At 44.9% G+C, this 21,457-nt stretch overlaps 1 long non-coding RNA gene across 1 annotated transcript in view; it reads right to left on the bottom strand.

Moving 5' to 3' along the window:
- Positions 1–442: 442 nt before the first annotated feature.
- LOC116084487 overlaps positions 443–21,457 on the bottom strand; it is a 65,105-nt gene continuing 44,090 nt past the window's right edge. Inside the window, exon 4 of the long non-coding RNA XR_004116129.1 lies at positions 443–704. This is a non-coding gene — a long non-coding RNA (uncharacterized LOC116084487). The remainder of the gene's footprint in view (positions 705–21,457) is intronic.

Raw genomic sequence — 21,457 nt, 5'->3', positions numbered from 1 at the left:
AGGGGGATCTCGTCAAGGGTAGGGTCGTAGTTTTGCAAACAACCTCAACCAATCACTTACTTCTTTGAATTCTTGCAATTTCCACTTCATTTGGGCCACTTACTCTAAAGCTACTAGTCTTCTGGGACAGAGACACCAGGGGTGTGAACCAGGACCTGCTGGGTTACCCTGTCAACACAGGTATCTCTCTAAAGGCCCTTGCCCTGCAGTCTCATCATCTAAATGCAGGTCCATCACCACATCTGGGTCGGTATCGGGCCTTTCCTGTTGACTCACCAGAGAACCTCTTTATCTTTTTGTAAAAGTCAATCTACTCCTCCCTCCCCATAATGTCCATAATGCTCCTTCCTACTAATGTTCCTGTTAAGTAGCATTCGACTGCAACTCAAACCACTCCACTATTTGTTCTAAATTTCCCATCTCTCCCCTGTCACTCCCAAGCTCCGTTGCATATGTTTAATCACATAGCACGTTCCCCTGGGGTCCATGCTTATGCTTTCTGTCCGCACATATATATCCACAAAATATTACAGTCTCCCAGACCTTACTAACAGTCCAATACAACTGTCTACTCAATTATCATTCATGTGGGGCAAAGACCCCATTGGCCAGAGTGAGCTGTCCACCGGGATCTTCTGGTAAATCCACATCGCCTTCCTCTACTGTCCTTTTCCTCTTCAATTTCAGAATGTACCTGGTAAAATCTGGAGAAAAAAAAAAAAAAGTAAAGTCTCTTTTTTTTGCCTCAAGGTCAAAATATTTTTAAAACTTTCTCTCTTGCTGTCCTTCTGGGATATCTGCAGTCTCAAAACTGTCAAAGCCACTGATGTCCACTGCCAAGCAGCATGACAGTGATTAGAGGGAATTTAAAGGCCATTCAGGATGGGCTAACTGCAGGTACCTTGACTGAAAAAAAAATCACAAAAAGAAACTTCTGAGAGTACCTGACAATCACAGATAAGAGTTCCCAGGGCCTGCAGACATTCTGACAGGATATCTACCAAAGGAAGCTACAGAAACACTTAGAAAAGCTAAAGTACAGCAACACCTGCTTTCAGGTGACTCAAAAGACAGCAAGAAAGGCCTCAGAACGGGGTTGGGGGGACACCAGAGCACGAGGCCTAGAGGAAAAATACCCTCTCCATAGCAAAAGTCGTTTGGAAACTTTTTTTTTCCATATGTACCTGTGGTGGTTATCTTTGTTATCTGTCTGACTGGACTTGGAGTCACCTAGGAGACTAGCCACTGGGAATTCCGTCTGTAAGGGTGTTTCACGAGTGGGCTAGTGGAGGGGACTGAGATGAGGAGTGCAAAAGCAGCTGCCACTGACTCCCACCACGAGGGACCCACCTGGACCCATGTCTTCTCCATAACACTGGACTGAGTGCCCTCAGACTAGGAGGCCAGGGAAAGCTCTTCCTCTATTAAGCTGCTTCCTGACAAGCATGGTCCCCGCATGAGAAAACTAGCTAATGCAACAAGATGCAGTGAAAGCGCACAGACAGCGAAGCTGCTCTAGTCTCAGAAGGGAATGGGCATGGCAGTCACTGCTGCATAATGTGGAAATGCCTACAGAAGTATTGGATTTCTGAGAAAAAAAATAAAACCTTCACTTCATCCTCCACATAGGGCTCCGCTTCTCTGGGTGTGCATGTATGGCGCTTGTAGATACAGGTACATACAGGTATAGACAAGTTAACTAGTAATTATTGTTCACTTTGGATGTTATAGTTTGGATAAGTGTCCCCCAAAGGCCTATGTGTTAAAGGCTTGATCCTAGCCAACGGGGTGATGCGGAGGTTGTAGAACTTTACTGGCTATTCTACCCTGGCTGTGTGGAAGACAGTTTGTTCCATGACATACTCCTTCCATGATGTGCTGTCCCGCACAGGTCCCAGAGCGGAATATGAGCTGAAACCCAACATGAGCTGATGGTTTCAGTATTCCCTATGGTGACAGAACACTGACTAAAGCCAGCCATGACTTGTCATTGCTGTAAGATACAGATGTGTAGCCTGGGGAGGAGAGCCAGTTCTTTCAGGCACATTAATTCTAGCCTAGAGTCATGTTGACGAACATTTTCAAGTTGTATATTCTTTCACTGAACATTTTATCAAAGTGGAATTGGTGGTACAAGCAGAGGGAGGCCCACCCACAGGCCTGGGTGCTGATGCAGACACCCCGCCATCCATCCTCCTGTGAAATGTGGTTTCTTGCTGATAGCACACAGCTGCCTCCACCTCGAAGCTGAGTCTTCGGGGAGCTCTTCTGGGTGTTCTCTGAGGCCTTGTCAGGTATTTGAAGCTCAGCAAACAACTTTCTTATGGCTACAGTGACTTGGGAGCCTCTCGCTCACACTCTCAGTAAACAGCTTCCTGCTGTCTTGCTTGGCCATCTCTACAAGCACCAGATGTCTCTGCTGGCTGCTCTGGAGCCCAGCATTGTCTTCTGCAGACTCATCCCCTAAGCATTCTCCCTCTCAGACCTGCTATTCTTGGCTCCAGAATGAGGGGCCATAGGACTATCAGCAAGCATGAAGATAACTGGTCTGTGGAGAGCTTATAACAGACTCAGAACACACATGACTACATAAGCCCAGGTAAATTTTATTTTCATTTCCCAGTGTTTCCACCTTTATTAGATTAATACCAACATCCACCACGAGGATGATGATACTTGGTCCCAGGATGTTGGTGACCCTCCAACCCCCAAAACTTGAAATGTGGCATCATCCAAAAGCAGAAACTTAGGCAACAGCATGGCCCCATCACAGGTGGAAGATTCTATGTCTAATGTCATAGTTCACAGCCAAAACACAATACCAAAAATACCGGACCAAATTACCACAAGGCCAGTGAAGAAAGTGAGTTAGTCATGAATGAAATCCATGTCAAGCTTGGATCCCATCCCAGAGATAATTCATTATTACATACGTAAATGTTCCAAAACTCAGAAAAGTCCAGAATTTAAAACATGTTCGTTTTCTAACCATTCCAGAAGAGGCATCCTTAACCAGGATCAGAAATCTGTTCCCAGCCCCCCAGGCTGGGTGTAGGGGAGTGACGTTCTGTTGACATCTAGGAAAGAAGACCACCCTCCCCCCTTGCCTTGTGCCACACAGACTGAGATGGGCACCATGGGGCAGGCTAGCACTTGGTCCAGCCTGGATCAGAGAAAACAGAGAGTGGCTGTTCTCATCATGAGACTGTAAAATGGTGAATGTGTTGTAGAAATTATTAAATCCCGGGCTTCTACCCCAGCTTGGTTATTGAGTTCCCAGATGAAAGACACACTCACAGCCTTTCTATTTACAATAAGCCCTAAACAGCACAGCAGCTGGGCAGCAGCCTGTCTTCCATGCTGTTAGAATCTACTTTCCTGGTGATAACCCCCAGTTATTGATTACTATGTTCCATCTGGGCTGCTCTTAGCTCCAATTGGACAGCCCTCGGGGCCACTTTCTTGCCTGTTAACCCATGGCAGCTCCTTCTTCCTCCTCCAGCACCATCTTCACCTCTTCAAGCCTGCAAAACCTAAATGCCACCTATGTCTCCTCTGCTCAGCTATTGGCTGTCAGCATCTTTAATAACCAATCAGAATTAACTTGAGGGTAGGGTCACCCGGGCTACCTGCAGACTCCAGGCTCTAGATCTTGGAGGCTTCACTCAGCTTTATAATAGACAGAAATGACGAAAAAGAAAGAAAAGAAAAATAAGAAAAGAAGTTAAACACACACACACGGAGCTCACCTCGGATCTACTTACTCGCTTGATGCTCAAGTACATAACACGTTGTTAACATCATATTATTCAAGATACTTCTTGAAGGGACTTGTATGAAGTACCAAAATCAAACACAAGCCCCAGTAGCAGCTGTAGGTTCATATAGTAAACAGCAGACATTGTAGCCTTCCCTTTGGGAGCAATTTGAACTGACAACAACCTGGGAGCCTGTAGAACCCAGGGCCCAGATCCAAGGACCATGAGAGGCCATGAAATGTCTAGAGAAGCCCTGAATAAACAGAACATGAGGAGAAGCAAAGGCAGGGAGTGGGGACATGCAGGAGACAGTGCCGAATAAAGATTGATGTGGGACAACACCAACCTGTAAAGCACAAAGAGACATTTTCAGTGTGTGCTATGGCTGAATACTCAAAAACAGACTCATTGTATAGCCAAGCCTGGCCACAGACCCATAGCAATCCCCCTGCCTCAGCTTCCCATGCAATACCACATCTGGCTCAAAAGACATATCTCATACAACCACCTTTCTCCTAAGAATGCACTACTCACTTAAGCCAATTGTTTATAATAATGAATACATTTTATACATTTTTGAACACACATAAGAAAATAGGAAAAAAAAACCCTCTTTGGTTTCACAAGGAGATAGGACAATGGCGTAAATTTCATGAGGTTCACTCTTGCCTGCCTGCTTCTCATCTAGCATGTATTCTTGTCCTTTGTAAGATGATTTAAAATAAGGTGACTCCACAATAAAATAAGTGAAAGGTGTCAAGCTGCTCATAAAACAAAACAGTTTATTTAAGAGCTCAGTGTTTATAGTTTATATTGAAATGGAATTTGCTCTACAAAAACCACAGTGATTATAGGTTGGAGAGAAGTCTCATTTTTTTTTTTAAATCTGATTTTAGTTGATCTTTTCAAATAACTATTCTTAGGTTTTTCTTTTTAACTAAATTGAAAATTGATAGACATATCAGTACTTCTCATGGGCTTAGAAATTCTCCTCCTGTGTGAAAGGCTAAAGTCTGATAAAACTTTAACCCTGTCTATATGGAAATTGAATCTCCCCTGGGAGATTTCCCCAACAGTCAGACAATAGGATGAAAGCCCCCTGACCCCTCCCCTGTATGGATGCTCATCACTACTCAAGCTGGCTTTCTCTCTGAACACCCTGGCTGTATAACTGCAACAATGGGGACAGGACCGAGAGCTGCACAGAGAGTGAGCAACCTTTATTTTATTTCATTGCTGCTGCTGCCTGTGAACTTCTGTGTGTACACAGTGATAAGTCCTACCTCCGAGGAGGACAGCATCTGTCACATGATGTGAGATAAATTACAGACACAACTCTACCTACAGGTTTCAGATGAAAGCAAGACAGGAACTCTCCAAGGCTCCAGGTTTTAATCCTCAGAAAAGAAACCAGGAGTCACAGAAGGCAAATGCCACACCCACAGACTTCCATCAGTCTTGGCGAAAGCTTTCTGAACTCTAAAATCCCATGGTTTTAACCATTAGGATCATGGCTGCTGTCACATAAGAGGTCCTCATTTGGAGACATCAGTGATAGATAAGAAAAGTGCCGGAAGCTGGAGTGCCAAAGAGGAAGGGAAAGTGTCTCCCCTGCCGAGCCTCATGTCCAGACAGACCCACCATGATCCCTCTTTCCTAGAGGTCACAGCACCCCACATAAGCAGCGAGGCAATCCCAGAGGCTCTGTCAGATCACCCCCACTGCTTTCCTCTTGAATTTGTCCTCTCCTGACTTCTTTGAGCCGCACTCTTCCGCAATCATGAAATACATCAAACGCAGATGCTCCCTTCTAGTCACATGTGACTCCACACCTCAAAGAAGCAAAAGCCAGTTCCAGACAGCAAACACCAAAGTTTCACACTTTGTCCCCGTGAAGAAAATGCCTGGTGGAACTACCTTAAGGAAAGATTCATGTTGTTCATTGAGTTTTCAGTCTCTCCTTGGTAAAGGATGTAGGGGAAAAAATGTTCCTCAGCTTGGGGCAGTCAAGATTGGACCAGGGACAAGACTCACCACAAGGACCTGATCCCAGTGACTCACTTCTCCCAGCCAGGCCCCATCTCCTGGAGTCCCAGCACCTCTCAAAATATCACCTGCCTATTGGGGGGCCACACATTCAACACAGGAGGGGACAGCCCAGATGTAAACCACCACTATCTTAACCTACTCACTGTTACTGGAACGGAATGCCTCACACCCAATGATTTATAAAGGAAAGATGTTTCTTTAGCTCAAGGTTCTGCCTTCTGGAAAGTCCAACAGCAAAGCACCAGAATCTATTACCTTCAGGGAGGGCTTTGGAGTGCCTTAATTCTGCAGAAACTGCAAGAGAAAGCATGGGTGAGAAGAGATGGGATGTAAAGGTGGTCCTTGCCTGGCAACAACCTTTACTGAAGCATTGGCTCTGTCTTTTGAGAATTAGGGTTTATCCCACGGTCAACTCGTACCACTTGGTTATCTCTCAAAAGCCACCCCTCCCGCCAGTGAGTGCTATACCCGCTCACCACTCGTATTTCAATGTGAGTTTTAGAGGAAACACCCCATTTTCACACCAGAGTTCTGCCCCCTAGTATTTATAGGAACCTTTTTGAAGGTGCTTCCCAACCCTAAAATAGTCTGCTCAAAGGGGGTTCAGGACATACCACCCTAAACATGTCTCCCTGATACAGGAGGAAATGTCCAGGGCAAGAAAGTCCCCACTTGACTTCCTCTTTTCTGCCCTAGAATCACAAAGCCCCTAAGGACCCCTCCCTATGGCCTGAGGAAGGAGCCATCATCCACCTTTATCTGTGGAAACACTTGAAGTACCTGACCAAACAGGCCTTGCTAATTCACTCAGTCTCTGGGTCTTGTAGAGAACCCCCTCTGCCCACCCATGCTTCTGCCCAAAAGTCCACACCTCACTACTTTCCATGGCCTGAGGGCTGTGTTACACAGTGACTACTCCAAGCCATAGCAACTCTACATTAGGTAAGTACACGTATGTTTTTAGTCTTTCTTGACTCAGCCATCTACTCTAGGACCCCTGCCCTTGACTAGATGGAATAAAACCTTTCACTTTTTCTCCCTACACCGATGCCCTTGGGCTGGTGGCCTTCCTAGAGGACAGGGACTGTGTTCTTTTACAAAGCATATAAAGTTGACTTTTTATTATGGGAGAGCTGCAGCAGAGTGAGAAAAGCACTTTCAAGTTTCATATCAGACAGGAGTGTCACTTACGCTGATGAGGGCTCAGCCTGGAGCAATCTTTGTGGAATAAGCAGAAGAAACACTAGCCATCCCCATGTACTGTCTGCAGTTCCACAGCTCACTGATAGCCCCACCTACCCCAACATCTGACATGGATTACAGTCACTTTCTCGAAAAGGTTGGTTAAATTACTACCAAGACATGTGCATGAGTTTTTCTATCTAAGGTGACAGGAGTCCCGGCCCTTAACCATTGGTGTTTTATGGAGAGTTGTCACAGTAGTGTGTGTAGATTTGCCACTGTGATCTGAGAGACATCTTACAAAGCCAAGCATCATAGCAGTTAGGAGCCTCCCCTGCCTCCTGGTCTTAGGGAAGCCACCTAGCTGCCTGCCTGACAAGACATTTAGGGGGATGATACTCATATTCTAGGTTCTAGAGTCAGTGCGACACTGCAGAATTTCATCTTTGTATGTACAGTGGGTATGTTGTAGGGAGATGCATAAGCCACCTTGAAGAGCCACAGCTGTGAGCACAAGAGCCCTCGGAGGCAAGGACACCACCCTGGTCCCTGACTATCCCTGCTGACTAGTGAGTCCGGCTGGCCTCCTTCCCAACCACTGGTTTGCATTCCTCAGCGTCTACTTTTTCAGTTGGATCTCATTTAACTGTTGTCATTTCACGCGTTCACCTTGAAGCCCCAGGGCACCTGAAGCACCTTAAATATATCAGGCATAAAGCATACAAAAATAAATCCCAAGTCAATGTTTCCACATGGTGAAATGCTGCCATTTCTAATAGAACCCTGATGTGCTTCCCTAGACCATCTGAAGCACACCTCTCGGGAACAAAACAGGACAAAAGTGAAATGGATCCGTTTCACCAGCTCAGGACTTAGAAAAGAAGGAAAGAGAAAACTGGGGGGTGGGAGAGGCAGGCCGGTGGAGAAAAGGAAGACTACATGGTAGTCATTTTTCTTCCGGAGCCATTAATTTCAAATGACTTTTGAGGACATTTCACCATAAATACTGAGTCAGGCTCTCCATATCTTGTGAAGCAGTGGCCAAGTAAAAAGAAACGTATTTGAGAACGCTTGGAGAGCTATGGTGCCTGATGGGAAGATTCATCCTCCAGGCAGTCAAAGCGCTGATACTCATGAATCAGAAAACTGAAGGTTTATAGAGACACAAGGCTACAGCCTCTATCTTTCTTCTAGTGAAGTAGGGTGAAACTAAACCAAGACCAGCTTCATCTAGACTCACTGAGAACTGCTGCTCTGGCCTGGACCTGCCTGTGGGACTCCTCTATGTCTGGTCCCCACAGAGGTATAGTAAAGACCAGAGATAGCTGATCTACCACAAGGCCCTAAGGGCTCGGCCCACACATATAGCTTTTCCACTTGCTGGAAACCTGGAGGGAGAGGTGATGATCAGAACCAATGCCAGGCACAGAGGACTGAAATAGAGACACCAAATCAAAAAGAAAAGCAAGCACTGGTGGCCAATGGGCAGGAGAGAGGGAGCCCATGTATCTGTACCATGCTCCGCAGAACAAAGTGGGACCTCCTTGAGTCTTTGGCACAGGCTCATTCTGAGGGACCATGTAGAAGTGGTGGGTGGCTCCTCATGCCTACCTTTCCTGATCTTTCACGAGGAGCCAAATGCAGGGTCTCTGAGTGACATTACCTACTCAAATCTCTGCTCCAGCCAACACTATGTGGTCAACAGTGTTTATAGATACGGAGCACACCCGTGATCCCTTTGCTGAACTGCTCTGATGTCAATCAAGTGTCAGCAACCCTTCCTGATTCCACATGTGACTCTTGTTATGTTTGCTATCTACCTGAGTCCAATGAGTACTGGGGTTTTTAAGAATAGACTTAGTTAGGTCTACCATCCGATGCCATTTTATAAATAGGGAGATGAGGGAGCCTTAGAGCCTTTGTCACATGTAAAGCTGATGTTCATTGTTCTGTACCTAGACAGTGGGTCAATGCTTCCCCAGCCTCATCCCCTGGTGTGCTTGGTAACCAATACCAAAGGTGTCTTCAACACTTTAGTTAGAAATGAACTAATTAGCATGGTACGTCTTAAATTCTGCATCATCCTCCTGTTTCTGCGGATCAATTATCTTGGTCCTCCAGCCAGTGGCTCTCAAGCAACTGTATTCAAGGTGTTTTCTGCAAACACTGTCATCTGAGGGCTCTGCTGGGGAGGGGGCTGGCCTGAAAGGCCACACACACAATAGCACTTGCTGACTGTTGGTCAGAGGCTTGGACTTCTCACATCTTCAGCTTCTTTACAGCAGTTCACACCTCAAAAGCCCGCTGCTCCCCAGAAGGAGGGATTTGGAGAATTTGAAAGCTGTAGAGACAGTCTGAAGCCGTGGGCATTTTATAATGTAGTCTCTGAAGTGACCACCCACAACCTTTTTGTATTCTATGGGTTTCAAGCAAATCTTTATGTTCATGTCCATTGCACACTTAGGAGGAGGTTTCAAAAAGAAGGGTGGAGGAATACTCCCTGGGAGCCATGTTGGAAGCTGTCTACAATTCTCTCTATTCCCCTAGGAGAGAGCAACGTTCCCAATAGTGACCCAGCACAGCACCTGGTAGGAACACAAGAACCCTTCTGTTCACATCTTCTGTCTAATGTCATTGTGCATGACAACCTCCTTTGCTCTCACCAGGTAGAGACAGGCTCTGAGCCTGACTTCCCAACAAAGTTTTGGAACACTGAGTCTCATGGTAAATCAGCAGTCACTGTCCCAAGGCACACAGAGCCCTCTGGCTAAGTGGCAGTGTCCTGTCCAGACCCACACATTCTTCTTGCTTGCTAACATCATCTGGTCAACGTGCTAGTTTTCTGTGTCACACTATAAGTCTGTGAGATTGATTAGAGTGGAGAGTCTAGATTTGGATTGGTTTATGAGGGCGTGTGCATATATTTAGCATGTTCTGAGACAATGGTATTATTTATTTTTATCATAAAAGTTTATCAGTTGGTACCATCTCAAATTTTCTAAAACAACATTTCAACTTCCTAACATTTTACCCATTCAAATTAATGTGTCATAACTGCAACATTTTTTGTTTGTTTTATGACTGAGTAGTCTCTCAAACACGATGGTGGTGTCGTTACCAAGCAAGAGTGAAAACAGGCTCTAAGAGACAAGAGTGTTCCTGTTATCCCTGCTGTCTGAATCTCCTTTCAAAGGCTCTGCATATCCTTTTTCATTTTTTTTCATAAACATTTCCTAAGGACAAAAGTATTTCAGAACATATGGGCCGTGTCTCTGTTTTGGATGTAGAAACTTCTGGCATTTCACTGACTTCATTTCACTCTGAATCACTCTCTCATTTGCTATAAACATCAGGGTATTTTGATCAATTAGGAATAACTGAGATACTTGGAGCATAACACTACATCACTCCAACTTTCCTAAATGGGTAAGTGATTGCCCAGTGTGTGTCTTCTTAATTATTTTTAAATTTATATGTTCTGCTTATTTAGTTACCGAAACAGATGGTGTGAGTGGAGGTTTTGTTCAACTCCAAATCAGAGCCTGCCTCACCCTGTGCTCTAAGGAAAGCCCATAGAGTGGTATGGCCTCCACTTTCTGCTTTAATGAGTGGTGCCACTTTTGTGGTCTTAACACATATGTCTCTCAGCATGTGAAGATGCCAGAGCTGTGAGCTCATGAGTCTTGCATTGGCCATAGCCACAAAAGGATCTTGGGCTCCAGTAACAGGCTAACCTCACAAGACTTTGTGGGTCTTGTCCAGATCAACTGAGTCCTAGAATTGTGGGCCACAAGCATGTTCTCTGTCACACACACCCACGTGTGTATGCCATACAAATACATCTCCCATGGGTACATACATGCACACTTATACATCCATGTATGCATACATGGTATACATATACACCTCTCCCTAAAATACTTTAATACACCATTTATACATACTATGTGTAGATACTACATGTTACACAGAAACACATACACCATACATGTGCTATGTACACCTGCACACCATACAAACAAAAACTGCACATATTCACACATACCCCCACACACACATACACACACACACAATCCATCACCACCACCAACAACAATATATTCTACTACATTGCACACATGTGTCCTTTGTACGTATACACACTGCACAAACAAGCACTCATTCTGCCTGTATATGCACCATACACTAAAGACACATGCCTTTTCTTTTTCTTTCTTTCTTTCTTTTTTCATTTAAACTTCAAAAGCATTGATTCAGGCATACTGATACTGAAATACAAAATAAAGCACCGCACATGACAAGCAATATCCTTTCTTCAAATTGACTGAAATTCCTTTTTTGGCTTATTTGATTTGGGGTTGTTTTAGATAGGCTACTGACTGGCCTGGCATTCATTATGTAGTCCAGAGGAGCCTTGAACTCCTAGGTGACCTGCCTGCATCTGCCTCTTGAATGCTAAGATTACAAGCCAGCACATGCCAGTCTCAAACTTCAATTCCTGTCAGAAGCAGATAAACACATGGACTACTGAGCGACACTTACAAATCTCAGAACAAAACTACGCATCTGGCAGTTTGAAGGAACAGGTGGAAAAGACAAAGGTTACAGGATCAGGAGGGTTTTTCTGGGCTGTGTTGGAGCAGAGTTTTATATGTTGTATATGTTGGGGAAAAGAGTCCCATGCACTCTGCGGAGAACAGTGCCACCTGCTCCCACTAGTCTGTGGACAGAACGCAGGGAGAAAGGAGACCCCGCTGGGGCTTCCAAGATGGAAGTTGGGCAGGGGCAGTTGGAATCTAATCTTCTGAATTGGCTGCGTCCACATTCTCCCAGACTCCCAACAGCCCCATAGTAAGCAGTCTGCTGAAATACAGCCAACTGACCTCTAATCTCGACAGTGTCATGACCATGTCTGGCTCCTGGCACACTGTGAGAAGACTAATGAGTGACACAGGTAACAGAGTTGGTTCCCAGAAAGAAGTCCCCTCTTCTTCAGATATCAGACTACCGTGCCAAGACCACTATTTCAAATTCTTTGCCTTTTCCCCTAAGTTAGCCACAGCTTGGACACCATAGACATTTTTAGATCTGAGATGTGTCACTGTAGATAGCTTTCCTATGAGAATGGGTCCTGAAGTACCTTACCTCTACCCTCAGAAACTACTAAATTCTACCATTTTGTGGCATTTAAAAAATGTCCATCCCACACACACTATTGTATGTACTTTGGTCTTATGCCACCATAAGGCTCCTACCGTCTCTAGATTCTCAGCTCATTATAGCAAGTTGGCCCAGAGTCTTTCGCTGATGACTCCAGATCTGGAACCATTGCTCTTCTTCTCAGACAGTTGCCGCTGATTCCCCACATGGGAGGTAAAGTCATCAGTATATTTTCTTCTTGTAATCCACATCGATTTCCTAGTATTCTAAGGTTTTTGTCCATGTACTACTGAGCACAGGACAGCATGTTCTAGACCATGGTTCCTGGGTTCAAACAGCCCCTGGTGACACTCAGTCTCAACTTCACTCTTTGCCACTCATCTCCCAGCATCCTAGATTGTATAGAAATGTATTTATTAGTCTCATTCTATACAAGAGGAAACCAAGATACAGAGGATTAAAACCTACCCACACCCCCCAGATAACTGGCTAGAAAGTGCTATGAGACCAACTCAAGCTGTTTACCAAACTCCACCTGGCTCACATCTAGCCTGACTCAAACCCATGAACTTTAAGGTCTATACTGGAGGGTTTTTTGTTTTTGTTTTTTTTTTTGTTTTGTTTTGTTTTTTTTAAGTTGCATCTTATGGGAGGGTTTTTTTGTTTTTTTTAAGTTGCATCTTATGGGAGGGGATGGTCTTTGAGAAATTGTCTTACTTTCTTTACTGCCAGATCTGAAACATCTAGACATAATACTTTCAAAGCCTTTCACTTTCCTCTGTCCTTGCTATAGTATTTCTAGTCTAGTCTTTTCAAGTGAAATCTAAGATTTCAAGTGAAATCTATGTGTGGGCAGAAGTACGTGAACATGCACACACACACACACACACACACACACACACAGAGAGAGAGAGAGGGAGAGAGAAAGAGAGAGAGACTTGCTCTGAGGATCGTGTGAGGCAAGGCTATAGAAGGAAGGCTCTGCACCCTGGATTTCCTCTGCTGGAGGAAACTGTCTGTTCACAGCTAACAGGGAAGAGTCCAGGACAATTGTTTGTTTGATACACCCTGCAGATCTGTTCAACTCCTGGGTTCTGATAACTGGATTCAGGCATCAACAGAAGTATCTGACCTTAGCTTCCCTGGCATGGAATTAGAGTTGGGATGTCTAGAAATTGATCTAAGGTGGCATCCAAAGCAACAAGGCCTCTGAGTTGGAACAAGAATAGAACCACTGAGACGTCTTCTGGGAACACACCTCTGCGTGGCTGGTATTAGTGGGAGTTTAGCACATGCGCACAAGTCTCCACCTATCGCTGTCCCTTTGTTTAAAAAGGGAGTTCTATTCCTAAGTTAAACCATATAAAGCACCAAAGGCTGTGTCTCCATGCGCCTCAGCCCTATATCCTACCCGAAACTCTTCAGTGAAATCCTGGGGGCTCCACGGGACCGCACATAAAAAGCACATCCTAAAAGCTCTGCCTTGACACCAGACCCAAGGAAAACAATAATGACCGCATTAAGCGCAAGTTAAAACATCTGAGGAAGACGGTCCCTGCAAAGAGAAAGCAAACAAGGAAAAATGTGTGTGAACCAAAATGTGACCTGATTCAAATTGTCTTTCTCAGTAACCAGAATCAACTTTGATCTTATATTTTAAAATTTGCTTTTAACGGATAATGTCTGTAGCACAAATTATAGGAAGGCCAAAACATGAAGGATTAGAGGGATACAATATGTTAAATGTGATTTTCAAAGGCCCCTTTTGTGAGGAATTACAGTGGAGGACTGTGAATAGAAAGTGGCTTTGAAGTCAGGAGTGCTGCCTGGCCCTCTGCTCTGGGATGCTGGGGCAGAGCTATGATTACGCTGTCAGCAAGAATGCTTCGGAGGCTCACTTCTCTGTATGTTTCTTTCCCCTATTCACAGAGAATCCTGCCTTCCCAATACTTTAATAAAGTTGCTAAAAACTAACGAAGAGGGTCATTATGCACTTCACTGAAAGTCATGCTGTTATGTATGTAGCCTGGGAGCCTTTTACTATAAAAAATGAAGCATATTCCAGAACCTGTTCGTTCAGTCTTTTTTCCTATTTTTTTCTACCGAGAAGTTGGGATGAATGCTGTGGTCCTCTGAGACTATGGAGAGTGATGCTGGCCTGACCTTTCAGAGTTAGCCCAAAGCATCACTCACTTGATTCAGACATCAGATCTGTGTTGTCTCTGAGGTTGGGGAGGGTTCCTGTGCTGTGTGTGGTTTGTAGCAAGAAGAAACCCAACATAAGCTAAAATCCAGGGCACCTGCACTGAGCCTGCCTGACCGTTCAAGCACTCTGGCTTAGCCTGGCCTGCCCTGTGCGCGTAAGATACTCAGCACACTTTCATTAGCCTGAAGATGGGCAAAAGTGTCTACCATGAAGCTCAATTCATAACAAAGTGCTGAATTGCTAGTGCCATGCCACACTGGAAGGGAAAGGTAGTCTCATTATAAGTCGAAGCCCTTTGAATAGAGAGTCTTAGTTCTACTCTCTACCCTCTGAGCACTCAGCAAACACTGCCTGAGTTCACACTGTGTGCCACGGGTCCAACACTGAGCATTCAGTACTGTGCAACCAGCACTAGCCCTTCAGCACTGTATTCTCAGCTCTCTAAATCCAGCACAGGGGCTGGCAGGAAGGACACAAACCCTTGGTGTGCTCTGGGATGCCCTAAGGGCCTGCTGACACTTGCTGTACTTGGCCTTCACTTCCAGGAGATGGACTGCCTTCTAGAGAGGCCCCTCCCCCTCAGCCCCTTTCTCCACAGGGCAGAAACCCCTGAAGAACACACCCCACACTCAGAACTCCATGGTACTATTTCCTCTACCTCGACAGCCCTGTGTCTCATCAGCCACCAGTCCTTTCTCTCTAAGGTCCCCATGGCATCCAGGGCTTTTCTGACTCTGCAAGCAGTTCCACCTGTCAGGTCCCGGATTAAAGCTTGGTGCATAGGATTCATAGCACCTGGTATTCACTCTTACCCTCCCCTCAGTATCTTACTTTACTATCTAATAGTTATCTTGCATTTGGTTTTATTGTTAATTAAGTGTTTTTGAACACTGGCTTGCAGAGAAATTCAAAGGAAAAGCACAGAAGTTTTCCACTTACCTTATCATTCCACCTCAAAAGGCAGGAAAGGCAAGCAGCTCTCTGGGGCCCTTTTATAGGGCCTGGAAGCTCATCTACAGGAGCCTCACTCTCTTGGCCTAAGTGGGTTGGGGCTGGGCTCAATGTATTCATTTGGAGTCCATAGCAGCCTGAGTGTGTTTGGCATCTTCTACAGTAGATATACCACACTCTGCCACCTCACCAGCTTCCAGGTTTGAGCTTGAGTTTCCCCACGTTCCACACCCTCTCAGCTGTCAGGCTCTCAGTGACGGGGATTTTCCATTATCATAAGCATGCAGTGGTATGTAGTAACCAAGGTTCTCTGCAGGGAGAGAGCCTATGGAATTATGTACAGCTTATATAAGGGGAACCACTGGACTGGCTTCCTGAATGGGACTGTCCCAACGATGACTATATGCTAGCCAGACTAAGAAGCTGGTGTTGCTGAGCCTACAAATCTGGATGCCTTAGCAGTCCCCATCCTGACCTAAAGAGTTGCTGGTGTTGGTTGGGTTCACACAGCAAGGCTGGGAAAGCTGGAATCTGTGGTGAATGGAGGATGGACAGCAATGGCCGCAATAGAAACATTCACTGAGCACAAAGCACACCCCATTCCATTGGGTTGGAGCTTTCTATAGTCTGGCCACGCACTTTCAAAGGTGATCTCTCACCCTCAGTTGATTCTTTCTGGAGCTCCCTCACAGGTACCTCCAGCAGTGTGTCTCCTAGGTGACTGCAGAGCCTGACAAGGTGACAATCGTTACCAACCATGGCAGGACTCTCGAGTGTGAGATGTGATGCATAGCTCTCTCTATGTGCTGCGTGTCATCTGCCATCCGCTCAGACACGCCCATTTGTGTTTGGTTTGGTTTTCTTCCTGATGGTGCTTTCTGTGCGTTAGATCCAAGCCTTGGATCACATGGACTCTGCAAATACTTCCTCCCAGGCTGTGACTTCTCTTTCCCTAGACTTGTTTTCTGTCTGCCCCACACCCTAGGATGGAAGCCTTAAGCTGGTTTCATTCATCTTGGTGTACCCCCACCACCACTCCAGTGCTGGTGGATCACCTCCAATGCACGCAGCTGGCATAAAGGAACACTATTTGTTGAATCCCATGAGGGCAGATGCCATCTCACCAGGGCTATGGCCTCTCAAAGGAAAGAGCAAGCTCAGAGCTTGTTGGCATTCTGGAGCTGGGTAACTGTGGGCCTTTCAGGACAGGTGGGTGAGTTGAGAGTGGATAGAGCTGCAGTTTAGGGTTGGTGAAAGAAATTTAAGTTTTGGAGGGCAGGTAAACAGTTACTCTTTCTGGAGGCTCCTGCCATAAACCATGAAGTGACTTGCCTAAGGCTGCCCTTCCCCTGTGTTCATAAAGAGGGCCCCATGTCGAAGATCCTGAGGTGAGGACTGTGCATGGCATGTGGCTACCAAAAGGTCAGCTAGAGAAAGACAGACAAGAAAAGCAGCAGCTTCTACAACAAAACAGGTTTAGCCAGAGAAAACCTGTGGAAGTTGGGGTGGGGTGGGTCTGTACCAAGAGACCAGAGCTCTCTGTCTGTCTGCCTACAGAGCAGTCATAGTTACAAAGGGGAGACTCAGAGGAAGGGAGAGGAGATGGGGTCAAAGCTTCCTGTTTGGGTCCAGGATCGGCATTGTTAGGAGAGATCAGAGTGGGAAGTAGTAAGTAAAGGAATGTCAGTGATGGATAAACTCCTCTTGGGCCAGTCCTAACCAGGTGTCAGCGGGGAGTGGCAAGACTCTTGGAAAACAGTTACGTTAGTTCTGGGAATGTTAATTACCATGGTTCAGGAAATTGTCACCATTTAACCAAAATGGAGGGGCTTTCCAAAACAGTGTGGCCGTGGCTAGCAGGCCCTTGGTTTAAGTTCAGGCTGGTCTTTGATGCATTTAGGAGTGTGCCATCTAGTAAATAACCACTAAATGTGCCTTCGTGGACCATTCCCCACGGGCCCAGGACCATGTGCTGATTGTTCCCCTGCATTCCAAAAGCCCAATCTCTTAGGAAATGCTGACCAGCAGGAATACTCTAGAAAGATATCCAAGATATTTGTCCACCTGCCCTAGGCTTTCTTTACCCCCAAATAATTGTATGGGTCTCCCCACTTTAAATAGCCTGGTAGAAATCTAAAATATCATTTGTGGGTCTACCTAGCCCTCAGGTCTCGACCTCTAGCACCCTGCCTCCGGTTCCTCCTGTTCCAGGGATTACCCTCCCAGGAAGTCAAGGCTTTCAGGCTTCCCACGGGAGGGCAGTCTCTAACACAGATGCTCTGTCCAATGGGGAAAGAAGGGATGGCTATAGATAGATGGCTGCTGTGAGAACCTCTCTGTAACTGCAGTTCTCCTGTGTGAGCCATGCCTTGGTCTGTTCCACATTCTTGAGACCCAGAACTTGTTGGCTTTTTGAGGAAGGTTCCGGTAGTTTGTACCAGATGCACCTCCATTGTCCACCCATTAGTATACCCATTAGTAGTGTGGGTCTCCAACTGCGAGATGGTTGATGTGTCCCTCCATTCTGTTCCATGTGAGGCAGCCCCTTCCACCTCTCTGGACTCACTGCCCCTAGACCTTAGACCTCCTTGGACTCACTTCCCCAGATCCCCTCAGGTCACCCACCTCTAGGAAACCCATATTCCTTTCTATAATTCTGACACCCACATACGTTCCCTTCTTTGACTCTCTGAGCAATGTATATTTGTTCCTTAATACTGCCACCTCCCAGAACCTGTTTTGGTGGCCCTATGGTGGATACTATTAGTTTCCCCTTAAGTCTCTTCATCATGCTTGCGAATGTGTTTGTCTCTCCCAAGTGACCAGACCACTTGACAGGCAAGGATCTAAAAGAAATTTAAAGAATTTTCTTTTAAAAGAAAAATTTAAAACTGAGCAGTATTGTCTGCTAGTAGCATCTCAGAAGATGTCTAACTTACAAAGGCTTTTCTCACACTTATTTTCTAGTGACTTTAAAGATAAAATCTTTGCACAAAGCGCCCTCCCACACACAATGCACCATATACTTAAATGTACACATTTTCTTTTGCTTAGAAAGCTTAAGACCCTCAGTGAAATGTTCACTATGGCTAAGAGATAGCCATAAAATCTCTATGAAATGTGTAAGTTGGTACTAGATCCATTTTTTTTTTTTTGCCTATAGCCTCTGTGTTCATTTTTAATTCACCAGACAGAATAACTGAATAAGTACCTCCAGCTATGACACAAGCTGAACTAACCTTCTACCCTATCTCTGTCAACCAGCATGAGCAAATGCAAGATCTAAGCCTAACAGCATGCAACTGGAGGCTGATGTTAAATGGAAAGGCTTGTGTGGTGCTGTGGTCTGTCCCCTTCCAGGACCTGTGTGTGAGGATGCTAGGATTCGGTTATATATTTCATGTGTCTTATAAAGGAGGGATAGGACACAAAGTCTAAGTGTGAAATTCATTTATACTTCACAGGTACCAGACCTGAAAATAATTTCATACAACATTTTTAAGGTACCCGAATTTTATCACATGAGGTCAGATGTGGAATTTTCCACTGTGGTACCACATCAGCGCTCAGATCATTTTTGGATTTGGAAGCATGCCATACCTCAGGTTGTATGAGTAAGGATGGTCACCCTATATTTACACTCCCTAACAGGTAAGAAACACTCTCCAGCAAGAACTGGATGCCGTGACTTTAACTCTCTCACGGTGGCTGTCCACACAACCATCCTGGAAGAAGTAGTTCCCTAAATGTAAAACTTCCAGATTTAAAACGAATCAACCTCCTCATGATCTAGTTTGAAAAAATACATCTCTCAGTGAATTCTGTGTGCACCCTGTACTGTCATCATTGAACAACAAGCCCCATTAAAGTATTTTTATTGGCTTGGAGCTTTCCAACACCAAGAGACTTCTGAGACTCGACAGAACAGATGTTGAAAAATCAGACTCTCTGCTTAAACAGAAGATGTCAGAGCTAAAAGCTTCTCTGCTTCAAAAACAGACTTGATAAACCCTGGTTTTTCCACTTGCCAATAAAAACTCTGGCAACAACACAGTTGGTGCTTTTCCACAGTAATCACTCTGAATTGTTCTTGTCTTCTTTGCTCAATAGGTAATCAGACTTCATGTAGGACACAGCTTGTCTGGGACTCTCAGAGCCCACTAAAAGGACTAACAAAATTATATAAAACATTCAGCCTTGATGACAAAGCCCACAGACTCCTCATGCCAGCCCAGGTTGCAATGCCCATTGCTGGTGGCACTGTGTCCTGTGGTTTTGAAATAGGAAGCTTCTTTTTCTAGGACAAGACTTCAAGCAATTCAGAGTTGATGACATTAAAATAAAACTATAGCCATTTCCTTAAGCCATCCCTTCTGGGTTTCTTCAGGTGGTTATCTCTGGTTTCACCTTCTTCTCTTTACAGTTCACAGTCATATTGGAACCTGCTGGAGAAGGTCCCCACTGCCAGTGTATGTGGGTCGTTTTAAGGAATATTCCTTAATGAAACTGTTGCGGTTCAGATGTGAACAGTCCACTGCAGGTTCATGTATCTGGACATTTGATTTTTTTTTTCATGGGCACTGTTTTTGGACACTGATGTATCATTAGGAGGTGAGTGTTACTGGAGGAAGGGAGCCACTGGGGACAGGCCTTGAGGTTGGATAGCCCCATCTCACTTCCTGCCAGCTCACTGCTTTCTGACAACAGATGCAGTATAACCAGCTGTCACACATGTCTGAGGCCATGCTTTCTCTTCTCATCATGATGTGATGTGTACTCTTTAAACAGTGAATGAAAACAAGCCCTCCCTCCCTCAGGTTGCTTCTTGCTAGGTATTAAATCGTAGCAAGGAGGAAAGTAATCCCTGCAGGAGGCCTTGAGCCATATATTAGATTGAGAGCAAAATCCAACAAGCATTCATGGACTAAGGTAGACAGTGATTCTCCAAAGTCAGCCATGGTACCTTTACTCCGTTGCTTCTAGCTCATAATACACTGTTAGTCTTGTTGAAACTCACAAATCCTGAGAGGCAAGCAAGCAGAGCCTACACTAGTACTCTAACTGTCTAGTTACAGGAACAAAGTTAATTCTTGTGTGACCTCTCTGAAACTCATGGTGAACCCAGAGCACCATACCACACCCATAGCTTTCTTCTCTTATGGACATAATCAGTCAGGAGGCAGAGACCTGTGCTTCTTGTTCTGTCTTCTCTCTTTTTACCTTCACTTCAGCTTCTCAGATTCCAATTTGGATCCAATTTGGTCCATTATAATCAATATACCTGATGAACACTCCAGAACAAAATTAAATGAAATCACAAAAAGTCCAGAACAAGACAAGAGCTTCTCTCATGTCATCATTGCACTTGAATTTCATTCCAGCTCCCAGCTCTTACATATGAGTTAGGAATATTAACTTGCAACAGCTTTGTGCTCCAAAACTGTTGTGACTAAAGGTGCTTTTGATCTTTGCAACCTGGGAGGGCCACAGATTACCAAACACAAACAAGTTATCCTCTCTGAGGCTTACGCCATTCAGCCCAGACACTAGGGAAATATATGTCACTTAGAAATAATCTCTACTTTCTACCTATAATCCCACTGATAATGAGGTCAGAGAGATGGTTCGGTGATTAAGAGCACTGGCTGCTCTTACAGAGGATCTAGGTTCAATCCCTATCACCCACATGGTAGTTCACAACTGTCTGTAACTCCAGTCTCAGGGGAACTAACACCCTCTTCTGGTTCCTATGAGTGACAAACATGTACATAGTGCACAGACATACATGCAGACAAAACAACCATATAAAAATAAATAAATTTGTTTCTAGTTTTAGCTATTGTTGTTATTTTATAGCAGTCTTAGCTTTATAAAGACTTACTCTTGTTTTCAGCCAATTCAAATGAAGATGAACCTTTTCAATTTTGAAAAACAAAATTTAACAGTATGAAAATGTCTCTCCTTCCAATATACCTGGAAGAAAGAGTCTCATCAGGTCTGTACAGGTGTGGCCTCACACTATGCTGAAGTAAGAGAAGCCATGAGTGCATCAGACACAATTGTTTCTGATGATGCTCACAGATCTGCAAAGCTAAGCCAGAAGTATCAATTCAATTGAAAGACTTGGTGGTTAGTTTTCATTGTCACCTTG

This window comes from Mastomys coucha, unplaced genomic scaffold, assembly GCF_008632895.1.
Source record: "Mastomys coucha isolate ucsf_1 unplaced genomic scaffold, UCSF_Mcou_1 pScaffold9, whole genome shotgun sequence".
In the NCBI taxonomy this organism is placed as follows: Eukaryota; Metazoa; Chordata; class Mammalia; order Rodentia; family Muridae; genus Mastomys; species Mastomys coucha.
This window is presented reverse-complemented; position numbering and strand designations above follow the sequence as displayed.